Here is a 24,756-nt window from a genome sequence, read left to right on the forward strand (position 1 = left end):
CACACAAAGCGCAACCCAGGAACCTACAATTTTTGTCCTTAATGCCATTTTCTCAAGGGCAGCTCTGAAACTGATATATAGTAAGGTGCTGATCCTGCACTGCTGAAGTCAATGGGAGTTTTGCTATTGACTTCAGTTTGAACAGGATCAGGCCTCAGAGGTTTTATTTTCTAAGCAGTTTTTAAATTACAGGTGTAATTTTACATGCCTGTGTTTGTATGCAGTTTTCCAGTACTGAATTTTCACATGCACATATATGTAAGGTTTGCACATCCTGGGTGAAAATTCAATGCTGTACAGAATGCAGTACTAGGTTTGTGCATCACTTTTAGCCATCATAATAGGGTTTAAGAAGTTCATTGTGATAGTCGTATATGTAACCCCCGGTGAGTGTGTTACAGATCCCCTCTATTATAAATCCACAAAAGAAAAGTGTCTGTTTCACCTCCTACATAATTCTAGCCCATGCTGCAGAATCTCATGCTTTTAGCTCTGGATATCCCCAGTTCAGTCCCAAGTGTGTTGGCCAAAATGGCACCTGTAATATCTGCATGGGGTAAATTTCACCCAAAGTGGGTTTATTTGCATAAAACTGTAATGCTAGCTGCTGAAGCAACTGATTTGCATGCTTGGATGTTGTTTGTATGCACCAATCCACTCCTGCACATGCAGAAATTTGTTTCTGAAAAATCAAATGAGCAAAAAAGTCTACTATAATTGTAGTTACTAATGTCTCAGCTTGGCAGAATTCAATTTTTATTTTATCATTTTGGTGGATAAAATCAATATTTATTTTAAAGCATTTTTTTCTATTTTTCTTTAAATTTACACAGTTACACAAAATTATGGATTGTATGCTTTTTATTATTTTTAACAATTTAAATGGTCACGGTTTCATAAAATTAAGGGTTGTCAGTAATTTGTAAGTTTTTCATTGACTTCAGGCTTCACAGTTGTGGGAAATTATGGCAGGTCAGATAATGGGAAGGTCAGACAATAATTATATAATGATAGTAGTCGATGCGATTCAAAAAGTTAAAGCTTTATAAACCATTAACACACATTTTGTCAGCATTTTTCTTACATTGTCTATCTGTAAATTTCAGTGTTTATCAAGGGCAAGATTTTTTTTCATTAGCTGGTGTGTGTATGGTGAAATTGACGTTTACTGACATTTACTGATAAAAATCTAATCCTTCCAAGTCTACTAATATCTTAAATTACAGGTATGCAGAAATGTTACAACTTGATCTGTACAACTTACATAAGCAGTAGAATAGAGGAAAGCACATTTACAATGAAAGGAAATACAGTAGAATGGAGGGAATATGAACTATGAGTTTTAAATGCAATATACTAATATTTAAAAACTGTATCAAAGATTTGTTTGTAATCAGCTTCATATTTCATTAAATAGTTCATCTGCTAATGTAACACAAGCAATAAGTCTTTACATTTCTCTTAATTCTGTTATTATTGTCAATCACATTTCTGTGGTAATTGCCTTTCCATCTGTATTGATGGGATACACTTACTGGCTGCAGCCACAAGAATTCTAAACCGATATGGGTCTTTGTTAAACTTTAGTATTTTCCTAATATCATAATGAGAGGGACTGGGGGGAATATATCCCTGAGAATATCTTTTGCATTGGTTTCTGATATCAGAATAGAAGTGTTTCAATGTGGCATATTCCCCAGAGCTCAGGTTGAAGTATCTGAAAATTTGATGTGAGGAATTTTCATAGTGTGTATGTAAGTATAACCTTCTCATCACAGGCATCACCATGGATAGAATCTAGGTCCTTCAGAATTAAAGCATGGATGTATACCTGGAAGGAACTCCTTTGGCTCTTAGCAACAGTAGGCACCTATGCTCTAAGTGGACCAGCCACTAGAAGGGTACGTAACATACTTCAACAGCATTTTACAGGTGTGTGCAAATGTGTGAATGGAAGCAACAGTGATGTACAAAAGCACCTGAAATAGTAATGTTGGAATTATATCTGGCGTGAAAGGGGAGCTCTGAAGACTATATTCACCAACTTTATCTACCCACATAGGAAATGAATATCAGAGCCACTGTCCTGGCCAAGGAAGACGCGATTGGTCTTCATTCATAGCTCATCGGTGTCACAAGAAGGGTCAAATTTGAGCATTATGGGGCCTTCCCCTTCCAAAGCTAAGCACATTACCTATGAAGTGCATCCTATCTCTGTCTGGAAGCAAAGAATACAGATCACCTGCTGGCAAAAGTAGGGAGAGACCCAACAGATCGGGGTTCAATTCCTAGCTTTCCTACAGACTTCTTATGTGACCTTGAGCAAGTCGCTTAGGCCTAGATCCTCAAAGATATTTAGGCATCTAATTCCTATTTATTTAAACAGAAGCTAGGAACCAAAATAGCTCTGAGGATCTGAGCCTAAGTCTCTTTATGTTTTAGAACCCCCTCTGTAAGATGAACGATAGCATGGTGAGGAGGGCTGTATAAGTACCTAGACGGAGAGACCTTGTTACCTGATTGCCATTGAGAAAATGGAACTCGAAATTCAAGAAAAGAATTTTTAAACCAAAGTTTAATGCATAAATTCCTATAAAGAATACTTGAGGATAGCCAATTTTTTAAAAGAAATCAAAATAAAGTCTGAGTAAAGAATAATAGCAAAAACTATTATACAAATTGTTATGCAGCAGCAAAGTCCAACGGCCCCTTCACAATGATAGCAGGAATCAGGGAAAGGTGAAAGCTAATATGAAATGTAATTTAATTAAATTGACTTCTTGCATCTCATAAACTTTAGTTTTCATAATGCTGAAATATTTTGAAAAACTCTGAGCCTTTCTTCCTGTGAAACACATAAGAACATTGAGAATAATATTACACATATGTTCATGCATGCTGTGCCCCAATTACCTTCCTGGGAGCTAGGAAAATACTGTATAATAGTGAGCTATACTATAATGGTACATCTGGCACAAATATGACATGAAAAACTAGGAAAGACATTTTCTTTTTTCAACAGGTAATACTAAAATTAGATATGTACAGTTAAAGAAATATTTACGCATCTTATTACATCTCTTACAAAAATATAGTACTAGAATTCTCTGCATCATTTGCTATTGGCCTAAAACCATTGGAGACAATAGAAAAGCTCCCATTAACTTCAACAGTCTTTGGATCAGGACCTAGATTCCTATGGCTAATTACCTCTGGAACCACTTTACTCATTGGTTAGTATCCTTCCTTTTCTTTCTTGTGCCTGACTGCAGTTTAGCTAGTAAGCTTGCCAAGGGAGAAACTGTCCCTTGTCTTTGTTGATATAGTGCCTAACACTTTGCAGATGTCAATGCAAACTAATAATAAATGGTCATCAGCACTGGCATCTTCAATTGCCCATTACAACACCATTTTTTAACCAATAAATTCTGTGAAAGAAACTAATTTTAAGGGTGGGATTTTCAAAAGCACACAGTGTTGGCCTAGTTTTGTCCTCATTGACCTCAGTGGGAAATCTAGACTTTTGCCATTAACTTCTGTGGGATTGGAATTAGGCCAGGACTGAGCACGTTTGAAAATCCTATCTTAGACTGAATCTGCTCTGATCAATTTAACTTTATATCTGCTTCCCTCAGCACAAAGGAGGGATGTGTCCTCCAGATGATGGAAAATGATGCAAAGTGACCACAGCCTCCCTGGGGAGCCTTTCATGGCCGTTTCAGCGAAAAAATGTATATAGTACTGATAGTGAAGGGAAATGCACAGATTCAGTGTATTCCTTCAGCATCCTTTGCTGGCAAAGTTCAGACTGTATCTTAAAGCTCCCTTCCACTGGCAAAAACACCCAGGAGATGGCTGGCTGTGGTACCATCACATTCCCTCCCTTGAGATTAGTCTCTCTTGCAATGCTGAAGAGTAATTCACACCTTCCTGTGCCACCTTGGGTGAACTTGGCCACTCAGAAGGTATAACTAATATGATGAAGGCACAGAAAGGAAAAAAAAAAGAAGATATTGGGAACCTCTGCAAATGCTAACAAAACATATTATTATGAGAAATAACATCTACTAAAAGGTCAATAGAACTCATTGATACATGACAGGGTGATGGTGAGGAAAAGGCTATTGCAAATGTGGAAAAGATTTCATAGTGCTTGAGTGATGACTTTCAGGGAATTGATTCTTTGTTCCTGGCCCAGGGCTGTATACACTTTCTATAAAATAAAATAAAAGATTTGAAACAGAAATCTTAGATTCAGTGTCCCAGTACCAAGAATTCATTTGTGTTTTATAGAATTAAATTTACAAGCCTGGTATATTCATGAAATATATTTTCTCAAGTCAGTTATGAAACTCTAATGGGTTAAATTAACCAGGCAGTATAAATGTGAGCTGAACATATGGTCAGGCCCGCAGAGGGTTTTGAAAAAAAGAAAATGTCTGGTAAAACAAGTAAATTCCAGCCTCTGAGAATATTTTGTCAGCATGAAAAGAGCCCTCTTATTTACCACAATGAAAAGAAGGGGACATCTACCATTATTTCACCTCTTTGGCATCACACAATGAAGTGGGTGAGAAATAATGTTTAAAATGAGACAAAGAGGAAAATGAGTGGAAGTTCCTTTGGGAAAATGGGTGTGAAGAATTGTGGGGGAGGGATAGAAATCTTTGATGGCTCTGCCTGTAATGGAAAGGAGAGAAAATCTAAAGTGAAGTCCCACAAATTGCAACAAAAATTGCAATTGCTAGGAGCATCCTTTTGTGTTTTGCCTCTAATTGTAGCACTTCAAACCTAATGAGTTGAATGTTTTGGATATTTCAAGTCCTTTAACAGAAACAGTTCATCACAGTAAAACACTTATTACTTGTTTGATTAAGATTGTTTTTGCAAGCTTTAGAATTAAACTAGGAAATCAGTCATTTGGATGCCACTTGAAAGAGGGTACAATAAATGTCAAGACTGCCTCTTCTACGATAGGTTTCAGAATAGTAGCCGTGTTAGTCTGTATTCGCAAAAAGAAAAGGAGTACTAGTGGCACCTTAGACTAACAAATTTATTTGAGCATAAGCTCTCGTGAGCTACAGCTCACTTCATCAGATGCATTCAGTGGAAAATACAGTGAGGAGATTTATATACATAGAGAACATGAAACAATGGGTGTTACCATACACACTGTAACAAGAGTGATCACTTAAGGTGAGATATTACATTTGGGGACAATGTATACCTTCAAATCAGCGGCACTGCTGTGGGTACCCGCATGGCCTCACAGTATGCCAACATTTTTATGGCTGTCTTAGAACAACACTTCCTCAGCTCTCGTCCCCTAATGCCCCTACTTTACTTGCACGACACTGATGATTCATTTGATTGATTGATTGACATTGATCTTCATCATCTGGACCCATGGAAAAGAAGCCGTTGAGGAATTCCACCATGATTTCAACAATTTCCATCCCACCATCAACCTCAGCCTGGACCAGTCCACACAAGAGATCCACTTCCTGGACAGTATGGTGTGAATAAGCAATGGTCACATAAACACCACCCTATACTGGAAACCTACCGACTGCTATTCCTACCTACATGCCTCCATCTTTCATCCAGACCACACCACATGATCCATTGTCTACAACCAAGCTCTACGATACAACCGCATTTGCTCCAACCCCTCAGACAGAGACAAACACCTACAAGGTGTCTATCAAGCATTCTTACAACTACTTTATCCACCTGCTGAAGTGAAGAAACAGATTGACAGAACCAGAAGAGAACCCCGAAGTCACCTATTACAGGACAGGGCCAACAAAGAAAATAACAGAACGCCACTAGCCATCACCTTCAGCCCCCAACTAAAACCTCTCCAGTGCATCATCAAGGATCTACAACCTATCCTGAAGGACAGCCCATCACACTCACAGATCTTGGGAGACAGGCCAGTCCTTGCTTACAGACAGCCCCCCAACCTGAAGCAAATACTCACCAGCAACCACACACCACACAACAAAAACACTAACCCAGGAACCTATCCTTGCAACAAAGCCCATTGCCAACTGTGCCCACATATCTATTCAGGGGACACCATCATAGGGCCTAATCACATCAGCCACACTATCAGAAGCTTGTTCACCTGCACATGTACCAATGTGATATATGCCATCATGTGCCAGCAATGCCCTTCTGCCATGTACATTGGTCAAACAGGACAGTCTCTACGAAAAAGAATAAATGGACACAAATCAGACGTCAAGAATTATAACATTCGAAAACCAGTTGGAGAACACTTCAATCTGTTTGGTCACTCGATTACAAACCTAAAAGTGGCAATTCTTCAACAAACTTCAGAAACAGACTCCAAGGAGAGACTGCTGAATTGGAATTAATTTGCAAACTGGATACAATTAACTTAGGCTTGAATAGAGACTGGGAGTGGATGGGTCATTACACAAAGTAAAACTATTTCCCCATGTTTATTCCCCCCACCCCCACCGTTCCTCAGACATTCTTGTCAACTGCTGGAAATGGCCCACCTTGATCATCACTACAAAAGGTTTCCCCCGCCCCCGGCTCTCCTGCTGGTAATATCTCACCTTAAGTGATCACTCTCATTACAGTGTGTATGGTAACACCCATTGTTTCGTGTTCTCTATGTATATAAATCTCCCCACTGTATTTTCCACTGAATGCATCCGATGAAGTCAGACGTAGCTCACGAAAGCTTATGCTCAAATAAATTTGTTCGTCTCTAAGGTGCTACAAGTCCTCCTTTTCTTCTGTATGATGTGTCTGTGAATCAGAAATTATTTCCCCAACTCTTTCTTTCATTGCAAAGGAATATATTGAAAGGACCAAACATTTATTAGTATGGCTTCCTTTTTTCTGAGAGCATTTGAGCCCACAAATTTGTGCCTCTATTTTTAGCACCATCAACTGAATTTCAGGTGGGATTTTCAGAAGTGTTCTCTGTTGGTCTAACTCTGCCCCCATTAGAATCCATAGGAGTTTTACTATTGATTTCAATGGGAATTGGTTTAGATCTATGCAGAGAGCTTTTCAAAATCTTGTCCTGTCTGATCTTTCGTGCTTGTAGCATGAGAGTGGGAGTGCCAATAAGATAACAATAGCAATAGAAGTGAGTGTTCCAATTGTTATCCCCAGGTCATTTTGTGACTGCGAATTCTGCAGGCATGAAGTAGACTCATCTCTTTTGAAAAAGTACCCAATAAAGAGCAAACATTTTTGCCAGCATTAATATGGAGCCTTTCTCATCTAGGTTACTTGCTAAAATTTAGCCCAGCTTGATAGTGACAGAAAGTTGTGGTAGCTATGGCCCTCTGGTGTTATAAGTCTGTGTACTCATAGTCTTCGTCCACATCAGAAAACCACACTGGCACTTAATTACTATCCTTTGATAGTCCTTTGATACCCTCCCCTTAAAAGGTAACTCTCCAGAAAGAGGCATGTGGATGGGGAAGTGTACATGCTTGTAGTGCTGCTGTCATATCATACCTGATAAACAAAGGATTCAATCTTCAAGCTAATGAAATCAGCACCTGTAGGGTCTGATCCAGAGCCAAATGAAATAGTTGAAAAGACTCCCAATAACTTCAATAGGTTTGGATCAGGGCCTTAATGATCATCGAACATTTTTCCCCTGGAATATTTGTTTACCTATTCACTTTCAGTAATTTTGCCTGCCGTGACACACAAATTGTTCCATTTGACTATGTCAAAAGCTGTCTTTTTCTGGCAAAATAATCTGCCTTTCACTTATCGCAAAATCTAATGTTACTCGATCAGTCTTCGCTTTTTTATGAAACTCTAGAAGTGAAAATTATTCTAGTTGATTCGCATAATCCTCAATGAGTTATGATGGGAGAAGATATCTAATCATTTTTTCTTTGTTGTTTATTTTAGTTATTTCAAATCAAGATGTGAGCCAGATTCTCAGGGCCATTTCTTCTGCACCTAGCTCAAGATGGGTGGCTACAAAGGTGGAGTTAAGCCACATTTATGTATCATGGGGGCTGCTAAGCATTGGTCCTATCCTGACATTCTATTTAGAACAGCCTAAAAGCTGCTGTAACTTGTTCAGGCTGGTAATAGCCTCCAAGGTGGTGTTAATGCAACTGGGGATTGGCCAGATATAGCAGCTCTTTCTCTAAACTCCATATGGGGGGCAGAGGATGAGACGGGGCAGGAGCTGTCATTACAAAGGAATGCCTTGTTGTCCAGTTAAACCACGTGTGTGGCAATTTTGGGCTTGCAGACCAGTACAAAGCAGCAACAGCAATGGTCATGATCAAGCCTAAGATATCTGACAATACATTGGGATTTTTGCTTATGCTTTAGATAAATGAAATGAATCAACTTTTAGTCTTTTTATCACTGTTTCGTGTGCTGGAAAAGTATGTGGAGGGAGAGTTGGCTGTTAAAACAATTAAAATACAAAAACAGAGTATATAAAAACTTACCCTATACCTAATCCTTTTGAGAGATCTTAGAGTTTTAACAGAAAATAGATCCAGATGGGTAGCAGGCCTAGTGCTCTTGAGACACTCAGAAGTAGCCTGCAGTTCAAAATATTTTGGACTTATGGCTCTACAGTCTTGTTTATTTGACTATTTAAATTCACCAAAACTTTTAAAAATAAAAACATTGAAGAAAAGAAAGATTATCCCTGAGGTCCTTCATTGGGATTCATGGTGTCCCTTTTGTTGAAATGTGATTGTAGTCTTTCTTTAGCCTCTTCCTACAAAAATTTGGGATTTTCCTACTGATAAATACTGCTATTGAAAACTTGGGGCATGCAGTTGGGCATGCATTTTTCATATATAATTGTCTGATATACATGCTTTAATTGTTAAGTGTGCAATTTTTCAAAGATGAGATCAGTTGGTACGCCCACATAAAATACAGGCATACTTGTAGTAACTGGAAAACCCCACATTTGTCTTTCCATTGCCATATCAGTGATAGTGCATGCTACCTGATTTGTGCATACAAATGCTAGTTTGCATTTTAAAGGTGTGGTGGGTTGCAAAGTTCTAAACTGACCATAGACAGCACTCCAATTTGTTCAGTATTTTGATCTGAAGATCAGTGGGGCACAAAAATCATGATGGACTGATTTGTTTTTTAATTTCTTTAATGCTTAAGTAGCAATCATTTAACAAAGTTTTGGGGCAACTAGAGCCCTTCCAATGAGTACAGTTATATATCCCAAAGACAGGATGAATTTCAGTTTACTTACCAGCTGCTGGGCCAGATTCTGCTCTCAGTTACACCAGTGTAAATCCAGACTAACCTCATTGGTGTAAGCAAGAGTAGAATGTGGCCCTTAATGTTTCATTTCCCAAGGATGTGGAAATATTTTTTTGTGGGCAAGGATCAAATTGCATGAAATGGACACTAATTAGAATTAGAATTTTAGATATTTTTTGAAAAAATAAATGTATCCTCCATAGACATATTTTACAGATCTGTTTTTGCAGAGCTTGGAAAACTTGAACTAACATTTCTGCCTTCAGCTGTCATTCTGGCATTGGAGGTTAGTAAACCAGACATTTTTTTTTTAATTGCATGTAAAAACAGACGATTCGCCTTACATTTCAAACTCTATATTGGCCCACACTCTTGGAATTGCTTGAATTCTTGCTGGCTCACGAGTGAGGTTTTTATTTGCTTTCTTTTTATCTAGAGACATCTGCATTCAAGTTTGTGATGGAGTGTGAAATGAAATCATTGGGGAAATTGTAGTGAGCACGTGAGCTTTGGGGGGGAAGGAGGAAGGGGGAGCTTGTTCTTAGTTGAGAACTCTCTAAAACTGTTTGTTGTGGACCTTATTCCAAACGTCCTCTATTATTCTCACCTACCAGACAGAGACAGCCTTAAATCCTCTTTATATACTGAAAGGCATTTCAACAAATAATGCACTGGGGGTGTTCAATAATATTCTGTAAGAGAATGTAATATTAAGCGTGGACTACACTGTTAATAACAAATAAAATAATAATAATTATTTGTTTGTTGAGTTGTGGTAGCACCTGGAGGCTCCAATCTGAATCAGGGCCTTGTTGTGCCAGGCCTTGTACTAACATACAGAAAGACCTAGTACCTCATGTAATTTACAATCTAAGGGTTAGATCTTGCAACTAGATCCCCTGAGATGATCTCTGTACCTGAGTGCAGGCATATGGGCAAACTCCTGAGTATAGGTTTGTGGGTTTTCATTGTGTGTGTCATTTTTACCCCATTCCCTTGCACATGTATCCTTTCTTCAACTTTGCTTTGCCTCCCACTTTCTGGCAATCAGGTAGGCAGGCTGTTTTTTAATGGCCTTGCCCCTCTTTTACTATCACAAAAGGCAAAACTCAACTCTTCTTTGATATGTTCCCTTGGTGAAATCCTGTCTCCATTGACATAAAGGCAAAACTACCACTTCAATGGAACCAGGATTTCATCCCTTCTTTCCAGATCATTGAAACAATGAGCTGGCTTCTGAAATCTCTTATGTCCATATTTAATGCTTGCACTTTGCCATCTGGGCAGCTCTCTTGGTTCCCAATTACCCAAACATGTTCACCTGCAATAAGCTCGGTAGTCACTGCAACAGGATCAATAGGAAAGTGGGAATTTTCATTATTTCTTGATTTCAATTGTATGCAGCTTGTGTGTGTGGCATAGTCCTTCAAGCCCTATATTAATCACTGAAATCAGCACATGCTTCACAGTATCGTGAAATCAGGCAACCTATATAGGCCTCCAAGGCCTTAAATCAGACAGGTTCGAATTTTTGGCTTCTTATGTTCAATCACTGCTGCCTAGAATAGCTTCACAGAGCTTAGGATCTGGAAGAAGAAGCAGTATAGCACCATGCATTAGAATGTATGTGTTTGTAGAAGTTGATGATGGGTTTGGGGTATTGAAATATCAACTATCCCTTTCTGCGTGGAAGGTAATGTGGTAATAAAGCAAAAAGTATTCTGGCCTAATGCATTTTCATGTAGTATCTTGAAAAATCTCTCTCTCCATCCATCATACCACAAAAAAGGGCAAAATTTCTGGATAAACTGTTAGGATGGTGAGTTAATATCTTTTATTGGCCCAACCTCTGTTGGTGAGAGAGACAAGTCTCACCAACAGAACTTGGGCCAATAAATATATTCTCACCCACCTTGTCTCTATATTATCCTGGGACTGATACGGCTACAACTACACTGCATATATAAAATAAATAAATAAAAAATACTGGACTTTAAAAATACTGGCATGGACCAAGGTGTAGAGTCACAATATCCACTTTAACCCTGGGCTGGCAAATTCCACATTGATTGACATACCTGGGTTTTTACTGTTATGGTAGGAAAACTCCAGAAGAACTGTTCTCAAATCCTTCAGAAGGTATAGCATGCAACTTCTTTTAACACTAATTGTCAGAATTTGGTCCTGAATTTCATCCTCCTAGTTCTGTTTGTTTCTGGGCTTTCATTTATAAAGAAATGTATATTTTATTGTGTGTGGTCCATTGTTGAGTTCCGTTGTCTAAGAAAACATGGAAAAATATTAATAGATAGTGTGTACAAGTCAGCTAAATGTTGTTTTCTGACAAGAGTTTGTTTTGAATAAGATGTTCAAATTCTTTCCTGAAACATGTCATAAGAAACATGCCCAGTGGTTTATAATTTCTGGCTGTAAACCATTGCATGAAGTTAACACATATGTTAAAATGCACATGAGGTATCTCACTTTCCACTAATGAGATTTCAAAATCCATCCTGATTCACTGCTGTTTACATAGGGAAATTAAAAAATTGATTAGTTACTTCCTTCTCTGCATTTCTATACCTTGATTGGCTATTTTCAGTGGCTAGGCAACCAAACTCACAATCTTTGGAACAAGTAGCAGACTTCATAGCAGCAAGGGCTATGAAGCAAGAGGCTCTGGGATCAATTAAAATGCCAGGCTTTTCCAGGCTAGTTTCCAGAGCATCTGTGCATGATTCCACATAAATTTAGGGAATTAAAGATCGGACAAAGGTAAACATTTCTGTGCTTTGGTTAACATTGAATTAAAATGAGGAGATGAAATATGACAAGACCACGCAGTCTGCGGCTACATTTACACACCTTTCATTTTATTTTTTAATGTCCATTTTCAGTCTTTTAGGTCTGTCATAACCATAGGCTGTTTAAATCATAATTGGGCAGAGCTGTGTTGGGGCTGCTATTTCAAAGGTTTAAATAAAGATAGTCTGGGCATTATCAAATGGTTAATGTATATAATTACAATTGTGTATACTTATATAGAAAGATCTTTCAACAAAAAAAAGTTTCCCTGTAGTCAGACATTGTTAAAAGAAGAAATCTCCAATGGTCATAATGCCTTCTGGATAACATGCTAGCTACAGTCAGATGGAAAGATTATTTTGTCTTTTGAGGTAAGCAACAATATTTGTGCATAAGAAAGATACTGAAGTAAATTACATTCCCACCTCAACAAGAGACTGTAACAGGAAGAAAAGAGGTCTCCTTTCTTTCTGTTGTTTTTAGCTATGGGGAAAGCAGAGATTTAGCCCCCACCGTGCAGCAGCACTCTGTATGAAAGAGCTTGGTTGAATGAACAGCCTGCAAGCCTTTCATTGCTGTGTGTAGTTGGAGAGCAGACATGTCACATGAAGGTGATAGGATGATGTCAGCCAGTTCACAGGAGGCGCTAGTCACATGAATAGGCACTGCAGAAGGAATGAAGAATACTGCACACCACGTGATGATAAATCCTATGACACAGTGCAAAAATGCTAGAAGCAACCTTTCAGTCAAAACAGCCAACAGGAAAAGCAGATGAGAACGGAGAAAAAGATAGGGTGCCGGGTTGGGGGCCACACCACGCAGCTCCCGGAAGCTGCAGCATGGCTCGCCATACAATTTCTATCCCCCAATGTGGCCCTCAGGCCAAAAAGTTTGCCCACCCCTGGCATAGGTAATTAACACAGTCGAGGAGAAAACTCTCTTAGAGCACGTTTGTGACAATTTATTGTGTATTCTATTGGTTTCTGAAGCATAGATCATGTTATACAATGCTAGCTCTTTCTGCTGCTTAAGAAAGGATCAGCTTTATGAGTGCTGATAGCTGCTCTATTGACATACTTCTGAGAGCCATCTGAAGTAATGCCTTCTTGGGCTAGGATAACTTTAGCCTCTCTTCCTGGGATGTGATTGCAGCTCCACCATCCATCTTTCCAGTTGAGAACATATTTTAAAGGAATGTGCCAAAGGACTGACTTTCATATCCACTATTGTTAGGTTTTGGCACCCCATGCCAATCTCAGGCTATAGATACATAGCCCATCTTACCATCATCTAGGGCATTCCAAGTCCTCAGATCTCTTCTCCTAATACAGCTAACAAACCCCCAGGAAGAGCTGTCCATCAGAGTTCCCTTTCAATGTTACAAGTTCAAATGAATTAAGCCATGAACAAAATATTTCCCCAACCTCAATATTAAGTCAGACCTTTTTGTGAGGTTTGAAGAGTGTGATTCACCGTTTTTTGTTTTTTTGCTTAGTTTACTTTTCTTACATATCCACAGTTTAGCACTCCTGCACCTCTGTAGTTCCAGCCCAGCTTAAAACCAAGAAGTAATGGAAATCTCATCCAAAGCCATATTTTGACATTTATGGCTTGATTTCTTACTCAAAGAGAACTGATGGGTGAAGAGAAGTCTACTCCTAAACCTCAACCTTGACTACATATTATGAGAAAAGAGGTCTGAGCATATCCCACAATTATTATGCCAATAATAACATAATTCTATAATAGTAGCACAATACAATTAATCACCTTGTAGATCTCTGACTTAGTTTCCTTCAAAGTATTTATGTGTATGTGTGTTCTGGGGACAGTTTAAATACATCTATACAAGGGGTGGGCAAACTTTTTGGCCTGAGAGCCACATCAGGGAATAGAAACTATACATCGGGCCATGAATGCTCACAAAATTGGGGTTGGGGTATTGGAGGGGCTGCAGGTTCCAGCTGGGGGTGCAGGCTCTGGGGTGGGGCTGGGGATGAGAGGTTTGGGGTGCAGGAGGGTGCTCCAGGCTGGGATTGAGGGGTTTGAAGAGCAGGAGGGGGATCGGGGTAGGGGTGTGGGGAGAGGCTCAGGGGTGGAGGCTCAAGTGGCTCCTGAAAGCAGTGGCATGTCCACTCTCCAGCTCCTACACATGGAGCAGCCGTCAACTCTCAGTGCGGGGCCTTGCCACGGCTTCTGGGAGCCGCGTGGTGCGGCCCCCGCCCCAGCGCCCCGGCTGGAGCACTGGAGCGGGGCTGAGCCGTGTGGTGCGGCCACCAACGCGGTGCCCCAACTGGAGTGCTGGTGTGGTCCCCGACCTGGCTCCCCAGCAGGAGCTCACGGACCAGCTTAAAATGGCTCGCAGGCTGTATCCGGCCTGCGAGCCATAGTTTGCCCACTCCTGATCTATACCATATCATCATACCCAACCTTGCCTTCTTTGGAGAAAAGCAGTAAACTTTTATTAATTCTTCTTCTTCTTCTATTTATTTTACGTCAAATTTAAACTGTACAGGACCCAGAATTTTCAAATTGCTTCCCTTGTTGCAGCTGCAAATTTTTCATCCTCCTCTATTTTTGTGTATAATCCTTCCCTTTTTACAGGCAAAATTTTCAAACTGTCAGTGCAGTTGCCTACTTTTTCCCAAAATGTGGCCTTTTTTCCGAGTGTCAGTGTGAAAGATTAAGAATTTGGCCCTTGAAGATCAGCTGTTAGTTACATTTGATGAATTTCTGTTAAGTTTATATTTAGTTTCAGATATTCAGGATTAATAAGTATAGCATTCCACATCACATTTGTGTCACATTTGAAAACCGGTTTTTACTGACTATACACACCAGAGCATTAAAGTGATGTAGTACCTAGTAAATTCCGTCTTCCTTCAGATTAGTACCTATTTCTTTGTTTTGTAACACAGGGGGTCACAGTGAGAGAGATGCCACTCAAATACATTGTACACTATGAACAAAAGTGTCCGAAATGTAGCACATGATGACCTTGGACCAAGGCAGTGCAAAAATCAGCAACCCCAACTACAGTGGTCCTCATTCTGATCTCAGTTACAGGGATAACAGGGGTAAGTCCCTCAGGACAGAACAGGGATAAGTCCACTGAAATCAGTGGAGACACAGTGGCATGAAACTGGTGTAAGATCAGTGTCAGGTTCAGCCATTTTAATGTTTGGGCTAAATTGAATGCATGGGATGACATCTAGTTACACTACTCCAGGAGTTGCCCCCTGCTTCCTTCTTTCTTTCTTCAGTCCTCTACATGGTGTAGCACGCTCCCTTCATTGTGTGCACTTAGTTCTTCTGCTGGTTGGTATGTAGTAGAGGTGGAGCCAAGACTCGCTCACTCTCTATACCTCTCTGCTCTGGTCCCTTCCAGCTCCTGGTTGTGAGAGCACCAGCTGCACTCTCCCCACCCGCCCTTTCTGTGCTGGACTTCAGATCTGGTGAGCCCTAATAGGACCACCAAAGGGTGGAGGGAAAGGCATCTCACTCTCTTGTACAGCTGCATTAAGGCCAGTCATAATCTAATCCGTTCATAAGTTTCAGTAAGGAAAGCAATTTCTAAGCTGCGGAGTAGATTCTTGCATGTATCTTACACCATTTTCAGAACTGATGTCAGCATTTCAGAATTGATGTCAGTCTGAAGTAGCTGTAAAGCAATTTGACATATTGCACAATCTGATCATGACTACAACTAAACATTACCCTTCCTCCAAAAGCTATCTGTGATTGTCTACAGTGGCATCTGCCTGTCTGTTAAATAGTCATTAACACACACTGATAGGAGCTTGGAGAATGCATGATCGTTGCTGCACTTCTACTGCAAATACAACTGTGCTTTAATGTATCAAGTAAAAAGTATTAACTTTTAAAAAACTATAAATATATTCCTGAAGCTTCATCCAGCCAATTCTTTTTATACCTTAAGCAGGCCAACTTGGATCCCAGGCTCAAAGTGTGGGTTTAATTATAGATGGAAATGGTGCCCTTCATTACTATTTATTTTTGTACATTTTAAAAAAAATAACGTTTAAGCACACTCTTAAAGTTACAGGCACAAAATCTTATCCCTCTTCTGTATAAATTACATTAAAATGTCCCAATACTAGTGAAAATAACTAGCAGCTCCTCTAAAAGGAGGGTTACAACAGTGAAAAAAGCATACTCCCAGGTTGGATAATAAAGCCAGCATGCTGAATTTGTTGTGACTACTGATGTGCCAGGGCATGTGATTCAAAAGCAAACACTCTCTCTCTGCTCCCCTGTCTTGCTTTATCCTTGTGAACTGGTAGGATTTTGGAGTCTACAAGGCTTCTGCAGGAGCAGGGCCAGCAAATGGCCTGCATGAAATACACACACTTGGTTTGCAGTTGTTGGACCATCCAGCTCAGAGACACAGTTTTAACATCAGCCCAGTTCTATTTTTCTTGAGCATAAACATACCTCACAGGAAGATGCTTTAAAACAAAACAAACAAATGTAAATCTTTGGGGAGAACAGCATAGCTTGAGGCCTGTCAGCCTTGACTGTGTCGCTTTACATTGGGCTGCTTTTGCCCTGCTCCACCAACCTTAAACTTGCTGGATCCTGTCACTGGAGGATTTCCCCCTAAGTAAGAGGATCCTCAAGTGGCATGAGCTTTTCTCAGCCATCCCAGAAAATCAAGGCCTCTGTCTTTATAGCTTTCAGAATATCAATCATATTAGGTACCTTAAAACTTATGGGGAAAAAATCAGACATTCCTGAAGTTTCACAAGAAGAAAGAGGGTATGTTTTTCAAAGCATTGTGCTGGGTTTTAGCCGTACAGTTCCCAGTAAAATCAATGGCTATTACCTGGCCAAAACCCTAAGCAGCCTTTTGAAAATTTACCCTTAATGTGAATAACTATAAAGTATATTTAAGTGCAGATGAATATGCTTCTACTGCACCGGCAATTGTAAAAATTAAATGTCTCCCACTGCTGCCAACTCATAACCCCCACAGATTACAATAACACATGTGCTCACAAATGCAGCACAGATATAGCCTAAACTTGGCTTACTAAAGTGAACCACAATAATTCTTTCCAAGAAATGGTTTAATTGTGTTGGCCTGTAAGGTTATTCATATTCTTGGCAGACAACAGAATGCTGTGAGTGCACATGCTTACTGCACATAGAGTAGCTATTGCTGCACTTTCTGTTGCCATTCTGGTGCATCAGCCAGCATAGCATCTAATTCTTCTCTTTACCATTGCAATGATTGTGCAGCTGTTTCTGTGCTGCAGCCCAAACTTTGGTTTCTCCAAAGTGTTGCCATCCTACTGATGTCCTCGTCAACCAGGCAGCGAGTGAGGTTTGGCAGGAACACTTGTCAAAGGCATTGACTTTTTCGTCCTGCTCACAGCCTCCAGAAAGTTTGTTCACCTTGATGCTGAAGCTTACTGCTAATCCAACATCATGATTTTTGAATGCAAAGACCAATGCGTGGGTCCATCCCTCACTCTTCTTTAGCTTTCATATACTTTGGAACATATAGGATTGATAGTACCATTTATATGACAATTTCCATTAGCAAATTTTTGCATATATGAAGGGGGAAAAAATGTCACCGAAGACATTTTTCCCATTCTGTCCCAAAGCACAACAAGATATTTCATTATCCATGTCTCTTGCTTTACTGTATCTGGGTGTTTGGGGAAGGGGGTGTTATGCTAATGGAATTTGAAGTTTCAGGGGATAAAATGTACACAGTGGAGCATTGCCATAATTAGCTGCCTGTTATTGAATGGGCCCGATCCTCAGCGTAGAAAATCAGAATATCTCATTGCCAGCTGAGGATTTGACTGTATGTATTGTCTGAAACAACAGTTCATGAAAATAACAAGTTGTTCACTGACTCAGAAGTGAGTTTCAGGTAGAACTGGTTGAATTATTCATTTAGAATGTTTGTTTGGAACTCTGCCCCTTTTCTGTTTGTGTCATTTGTGAAGGGGTTGTGATTTCTTTGAATGTCTTTATCTGTAAGTATTCATTAGATACTGTAAATTAGTAATTTTTGGCCTATGGGTTGTGTGCAGATTGTTACCTGGTGTAAATTGTCATAGCTATGCCAATTTTCACAATTGTCATGGCTCCATGAGCCAAGTGAGGATTTTCCCCTATTATAGTTTTATTAATATTTTAGAGTTGGTCACCTAAGCCAGTGGTATTGATTTTGCTCCTAGATAGGACGACTGAAATAGGATAGCAGTGACTAGACACGTATACATTATTATTATATTATTTATTATTATTATTATTATTATCATCATCATCATCATCATCATCATGTATTTATTTCTGTCCTGGTAGCATCCAAGACCCCCAAATACTGAGTCTCCAATAGATTTTTTGAGTGAATAAATATTAATATTAAAATACATTAACTTTTTAGGATTCATGACAATTTTAATGAGTAGCCAATGGATTCTGAACACTCATGAATATTTAATAGTAGGATTTCATGAATAACAACAAATGAAACTCAGAGCTGGGATTCATAAATCAGGTTTTCACTATCTGAGCAGTACCTGTTCCTGTTAAACATTTTGAGAGATGCACCAGTTTTCACATAAGTCAAAATGCATCTAGCGTATGTCATCTGAGATCTCTCTCTTGTTTTCTTTTTCTATGTATATTTATATGCTTATTGTCAAAATACATCTGCTTCCCAAAGTCTTTGAAACTGTTCCATGTCACACTTTGCAGTTCAGATATTGTATCCTTCTGTATCTAACCACAGAGAATGTAATGATTCAATATTTTCCACAATACATGCCCGCAAGAATAGCCAAACCAATGAATGCTTCAGTTTTACAGGCCTTAACATGCTTCGAAAGCCTTTGATCATAATGCTGTTATTCAGTTCAGCATAGCATAAGGCATTCAGGATGAAATCCTGGCCTCATTTAAAGTCTATCAGATTTTCACCATTGTCTTCAGTGAGGGCAGGATTTCACTCTCATTTCAGACTCCACATTAAATTAATTTCCTATTCTCACTGTTGTTTCTGGGGTTCTGAACCTACGGAAAGCACCTTTGATGTCAAATGGAATGCACATTCGATATCACAGACATACAGTAGAGGTGATTCTTGGAATATCTTGGTTTCCTCTTGGCTGTTGAAGCATCCCTATGCTATTCCATTTAATTTATTCTCATAAAGTTATGCTGTGACAGATATTAATGGAACAGAAGATCCAGGTGCCTGGGGCTGTAGCCTGTAGTAATACCTTTGCTGTTGCATGCCTGTGATCTTTTTGAGACTGAAACCATAAGGTCCATAAAGTTCATGAGGATATACTGATTTTATAGACTGGGGGAGCATCCCTGGGGGTTTTCTTCAGAAACTGTTTCATAGCTATCATCAGACTTCTAATCCTCATCGTAGTGCCTCATCTTTATTGATATGGATACTGATCTTGTAGAAGACCTAACTTGTATATTGACTTCAACGGTGGTACTTACATATGTCAAGTGGTATACACATGGAAGTATTTGCAAGATCAGGGCTTTTCAGAATTCTACCATACAAAGGTTTTTGCAAGTTCATGCAGTGTTATTGGTTTCAGGGCTTGCTGGGCTTCCTATTTCATTATATTTCCTCTGTTAGTTATAGCCATACATTAAAGGCCAATCATTACCATCTATGCATTTCTATAAATTCTTTTATAAGAGCTGTCATTCAGTGAAATTCTTGTGGCTGTAGCTACCTCCAATAAAAATAGTAGAAATGTATGTATGTGAAGCACAACAGAGGAATAATGATGAGATCTTATACCAGTATCAATTAATAGGAATGCAATATTTCTGTGTGCTCTGCTGTCCATTTACATCCCGGTGGAAAACTGAAAATAAAAAAGTGCTAATGGCTACAACCAAGCAAACTTGCATTAACTGGCCTCTCCCTTGACCATTTCTAAATTCTCCACTTGAAAACCAGATTGTGGAGTATTAAAAACTAACACACATGAAGACAACTTAAGTAAGGTTTAAGGTAGCTCTCAAAGATACATATGTGAAATTAAGCAAGTGTTTGTTTTATAATCTGAACTTGTCCAATAAGGCATTGAATCTTCTCCTTCTGTTGCTACGTTTTTATTTATTATTATATAATGCCACAAGTATATCCAGTGTTTTTTAAAAAAGGCCAAATATGACAAGAATAACCGCCTTACTCTCTTGGAGAAAATGAAGCTCTTTGCTCCTTTTTCAGACATCTGATGAGCATATCAGTCGACAACCTAAATATATATATCCTGAGTGAGACATAATTAGATTTCAAACAGAGTCACTGTGGGCTAGTAGTTGAAGTTTTCCTAATAAGCTTACCATGGGATGGTTTTGCCTTCAGGATAGGTTTGTGGGGCTGGGACTGATACCATAGGGGTCAAAGAGATTTTTGGTGATGCTCAGATTGGAAGCACCTGGAAGACCCAGGTGTCTATATTGATAGGGAATGCCACTATATAAAAATGAGTCAAAAGAGTTTGGGCCCAGATCTACAAAAGGATTTAGGTGTTGCTATAAGGTTAGGTGGCATCTAAGCAGGGATTTTGTAGTCCCCGAATCTGGGACTTTGGTGCCTAAATCCTTTTCTGGATTGGGCCTTATTCATGAAAGGGCAAGAAACCAGATAGGAAATGTTCTATAATATCTCAGACTTAACTAGTGTGCAGGCTTTCTACACTGAGTGAGAGCTATCAGGGAACACTCTGCATATTGAGACAGCAATCAAGCACTCAATTAGGGAAAGGTCTGTATGGAGATAGCTCTATCAGGGAAGCCTTGGCCTGAGAAGCTGTTAAATCTCTCAACTGCATATCAAATTTTTGGGAGTTAAAATATATTCCTGTACATATATATCTGTTTGTGCTGCTTTCGCCAAAGTCCATATTTAGGCTTTTGTTAAGCCTGATGAATATTTAAATTAAGTGGGTTTTTTTGCAAGATCCTCTTCCCTTCTTGGGGCTGTTAAATTTTATTTATGTTTTAAGCTCTCTTGAGCAAGAATTATTACAGGATCTTGAATTGAAGAGCTTAAAGATACATTATTTCTCTAACCCAATGTCATTTTATTTAAGCCAAAATATTCTTAAAATAGAATATGTAGCATCTTGTTCAGAACTTCTAAAGAGTAAGGAACTTATTTTTTTTTTTTTTAGAAGTGAAGACACTGTATGTTCCGTCACTGGAAGCCAAACAGGTGGCTAAGGTGACGGATACCTATAAATAACCTATTATTATTACCATTTTATTTATTTGTATTCTGGTAGCATCCAAAGTTCCCAATCAAGACCAGAACCCCACTGTGCTTGCTGCTGCACAAATAGACATGCGTGTCTATCCTAAAGCGTTTACTGGCTAATTTGCTCCATGGCTAATGTTGAGGAGTTTGAACATCCTGAGAATCAGGAATAATGGAACCCCTTATCTGCTGGGCACTGAGTAGAAGCAGAAACATTTTAAAATTATTTTTGGGGGGAAGTGAGGTTTTATTTTTAAACTTAGTGATTTTTATCTAATCTGTTTTGCCTTCCTGAAGCCTTGGTATTGATTCTTATTTTAGAAAATGCGTTTATTTGACTTTGTTTCTGACTAAATAACAATCTTCTATATATAGCATAGGGGTCACTGTTTAAAAACAGCCAGTTCCTATATAGCACTTCTAATCTACAAACCTCAAAGCATTTTATGAAGGGAGACAAATGTAATTTTACCTATCAGGAAACTGAGGCATAGAAAGGGGAAGTGATTTACCCAAGGTCACATAGCAGGTCAGTGGTGGACCCGGGAACAGAACCTAAGTTTGTTGAGCCCTAATCAAGTGTTCTAGTCACTGATACATATTGCATCTAACATTTATTTATCGTTATCCCCATGTGGTATCTGAGATGTTGCAGCTATGGTCTATTCTAAGTCTGGGGAAGTACTGCTGCAGTTCATTAACTGTGGAGAACCATAGATCATTGCTGACCTATTAGTAGCTAACTCATTGCCTTCTAGTTAACAATAGAAAGTGTAGAAGCAAACAAACAATTACCCACTTTTAAAAATGTGGTTATTTTTTTTAATAGATAAATCATGTTGTTGGGACAGAATTTTGCCTACGGCCAACACTGGCTGTTCATCCTACCTGTCTGGGGTGTGTGTATTTGACAGAGTTCTTTTTCCTTCTCTCATTCAGTTTTTTCCATGTAATTTCCCATGCTGCACTGGTCAGTGTAGAACAGAACAAAGTAGATTGGTGGCCTTGCCTCCTCCTTGCTCTTCCCTTCTTGCTGTGAGCCATTGGTGAATCAGCGAAGGAACAGCCTTTGTCAGGGATTATGAATAAACGTGGGCCCATAAATGGTCTTCTCAGGGATTATGAGGCTTGTATACCCTCCCCCACATTGGGCACCCTCTTAGGGGTCAGGAACCATCTGACCCATAGTGACTTTATTCAATGTTCTGTCATTTTTATTTATTTCATTTACATCAAATCTTGTTCACTGGAATACTGAGTGGACTGCTAAAGGAAATGCACATATCATACATTTCTAGGTTTGCCCTAAAATTTACAGTGTCCTGTAAGACAGAGGGAGTTAATATGCGGTGGTAGCTTGCATGTACCATTTTCACGTTTCTAATCTGCCATAGAGAATGCTTTCTAGTGGTTTGACTTTGAGTTAGTCATCTGATTTACTGCATTGTTATATCATCTTTTTTAAAACACCTGACAGCATAGTTGCACCATCTGTTCCATCCCCAAAGGATTCCGATTAGTAATCTTCACACCTTCAAATTGAACTCCAAAAACAAAGCAAAAAATATTACTAAAAAGTTAACAAGCTGATTCATCCTAAAATAACATCAGTCCCACATACACTACGTGCCCTAAAAAGGAGAATAGCTCCTCCTCTGCATCATAAAGAGCTAATTAAACCTACAGAGAATTCAAATATGCATAATGAACTCCTGGAAAACCTTTGATTGCTGAACCTGCTAGAAGACTCAGACCAAGTGATAAAAGGGAAAATAAACGGCATGCACTATTTGTGTCAATAAAAAAGCTGTGGTGTTTGAAACTCCTACAGATCCTCCTTGAGATCTCTCTACCTGCAAGATAATGTTAAACTGCTGCCAAATGATACATAACTTAGATTATAAATGCACTTTCTGACATAGTGCTGTTATGGAAATGAATCTCCATGATCCCATTTCACAAAGCTGTAGATACAAGAGGCTTGTCACTATTTTCCACATAATATGATTTGTATAAAAGATCCTGATATACGCTATCGCCCCTTTGCACTATGGTAGTAGCACAAAGTGGATATAAAGCAGCCCTAAATGGACATCTGATGATTCTCCCTAACACAGGGGAATCTCTGGTTCCTGTAGACCTGTCATAGCCAGCCTTACAACACGCCTTTCTAATTCCCAGGAAATAGGGGACATATTGGGATATACCAGGGTGGAAAGGGGCAGGGCCAGGGCATTCTGAACTCTGGCAGTCTAGCTGGAGACTTGAGAGTCATTACAAGCAAGCACAATTTTAGAGAAGCCCTGAGGATGATACTCTATCCAACTGGCTGTGAGCTACCAGCATGTTTGGGGGAAGGAGCAGAATGATGATTGGAAATCCTTTTAGCTGCCTCTCAGAGGCCCTGTGAATTATTCTGGTGCATGAGAGCAACATAGTTGCTCTACAAACTGACCTATCCTAATTTTGCAAAAACAGTAATGTGTATAGTCATACATTCCTGCTATTTTTTAATTTACACAGAACACCATCACCCTATAGATTATCCCTACTGGTAGAAAGAATAATCTGCATGAGACAAGAATGAATGAACAAAGTCAGGGCTAGGTCAAAGAATGTAAAATGTGTAGCTTACATCCTCTGACTCTTAAATTCTCTTAAAGTAGCACCCTCTCCATGCCTTCATACAGAGGAGACTAGCAGAGCTGCATTTCCTAAGGTGGAAAATCACAGTTTCCTCCACATGGTTACCTTCCCAGCAAGAGGTTTTTGGGTGTGTATATTGTGACAGGTCAGGCCAGATGGCTCTAGGAGAGTAATAGAAGGCAGATATATTAGCCCCAGGCTAAGTAGGTCCCTGTTCCCTGGGTAAAGTAACAGGGAAGGTTCCAGAACAATCAGGAACCTTCTGGAGATAATTAAGACAGGCTGATTAAAACACCTGCAGCCAATCAAGAAGCTGTTAGAATCAATTAAGGCAGGCTAATCAGGGCACCTATGTTTTAAAAAGGAGCTCACTTCAGTTTGTGGTGTGTGCGTGTGTGTGAGGAGCTGGAAGCAAGAGGCACTAGGAGCTGAGAGTGAGAACGCAGACTGTTGGAGGACTGAGGTGTACAAGCATTATCAGACACCAGGAGGAAGGTCCTATGGTGAGGATAAAGAAGGTGTTGGGAGGAGGCCATGGGGAAGTAGCCCAGGGAGTTGTAGCTGTCACACGGCTGTTCCAGGAGGCACTCTAGACAACTGCATTCCACAGGGCCCTGGGCTGGAACCCGGAGTAGAGGGCAGGCCCGGGTTCCCCCCAAACCTCCCAACTCCTGGTCAGACACAGGAGGAGTTGATCTGTACTGTGAATTCAGAAAAACGGCCAAGCTGAGGGCTTCTGTGAAGCTCCAAGGCGAGCA

This window comes from Lepidochelys kempii, chromosome 6 (assembly GCF_965140285.1).
Source record: "Lepidochelys kempii isolate rLepKem1 chromosome 6, rLepKem1.hap1, whole genome shotgun sequence".
Classification (NCBI taxonomy): Eukaryota; Metazoa; Chordata; order Testudines; family Cheloniidae; genus Lepidochelys; species Lepidochelys kempii.